We start from the raw sequence: 1,317 nt of genomic DNA on the forward strand, positions 1-1,317 counted from the left end.
TTAGATCTTTAATCCATTTTGAGTTTATTTTTGTGTATGGTGTTAGAAAGTGTTCTAGTTTCATTCTTTTACAATTGGTTGACCAGTTTTCCCAGCACCACTTGTTAAAGAGATTGTCTTTTCTCCATTGTGTATTTTTGCCTCCTTTGTCAAAGATAAGTTGTCCATAGGTGCATGGATTTATCTCTGGGCTTTCTATTTTGTTCCTAAAATACGGAATGCTTCACAAACTTGCATGTCATCCTTGCGCAGGGGCCATGCTAATCTTCTCTGTATCATTCCAATTTTAGTATATGTGCTGCCAAAGCGAGCACCATCACCTTCTTAATCAAAAGTGATTCCCCATTTTGAAGAAGGTCCTTCCACGTATAGAAAACCTTTTCTCTTACACTGCTGCTTCTTACAATAGCTAGCAAGACAGCGTCATTGGCGGGTTTGTTTCTGCGTTCTGTCTTTGGGACTCTGAATGGCCCTAAAAATATAGCATATCTTCAACATTTCAATGGGAGAAAAGGGGGTGTGGGTGGTTCACAGAATTAAAAGCATATGAACATGTTTATGGATTTCCCAGGCAGTGCTAGTGGTAAAGAACCTGCCCACCAATGCAGAAGATGTAAGAGACATGGGTTCGATCCCTGGATCAGGAAGATCCCCTGAAGGAGGGCATGGCAACCCACTGCAGCATTCTTGTCTGGAGGATCCCATGGACAGATTACAGGCAGGTTACAGTCTTTAGGGTTGCAAAGAGTCAGACACGACTAAAGTGACTTAGGACGCACACACGTGCAAGAACACATTTATAACTTGAAAAGAATTCAAATGCTTTGATCTGCCTGATTGATTTCAGTGTGGGATGGCTTTGCCAATTATGTGATGAATATTTTCCGTAAGTTGAATGAAATAATAACTTGAAATCATCAACTTATTTTCCATAAATTGATTACAGGATTGTTTTAAAATATATTTATGACACATAATAAGATTAAAGTATTTTATAAAAATAAAAATTAAAGTATACAAACATTTTGGGACTACTAGAATTTTTGTGTCTTGGGCCAGAGACTGTCTGAAAGGAGAAAAATTCTGATTTCTTTAAGGAGTGTGTAAAAGTCTCACAATACCTGTGGATAGAATACTTCAGTTGGATTCAAAGGGGCCAGTTCTCTTTGTATAGATAATGAAAGTCATACAAGGAATGGAAAAATTAACCACAGAAAGAAAGATGAGATGTTTAGGTTGGTGTCGCCATAGGACCTACGACAAAGAATAACACCAACTTTATCTTACAAGTCTTTTGTTTGCTTTGTAATGATGCCT

General features: G+C 37.8%; 1 non-coding gene across 1 annotated transcript; it reads right to left on the reverse strand.

The window, feature by feature from the left end:
* Window positions 1-207: 207 nt before the first annotated feature.
* LOC122682261 lies at window positions 208-314 on the reverse strand. The gene has a single exon (XR_006337282.1). It is a non-coding gene; the product is annotated as a U6 spliceosomal RNA (small nuclear RNA).
* Between the last annotated feature and the right edge of the window lie 1,003 nt (window positions 315-1,317).

Source organism: Cervus elaphus, chromosome 23, assembly GCF_910594005.1.
Source record: "Cervus elaphus chromosome 23, mCerEla1.1, whole genome shotgun sequence".
In the NCBI taxonomy this organism is placed as follows: Eukaryota; Metazoa; Chordata; class Mammalia; order Artiodactyla; family Cervidae; genus Cervus; species Cervus elaphus.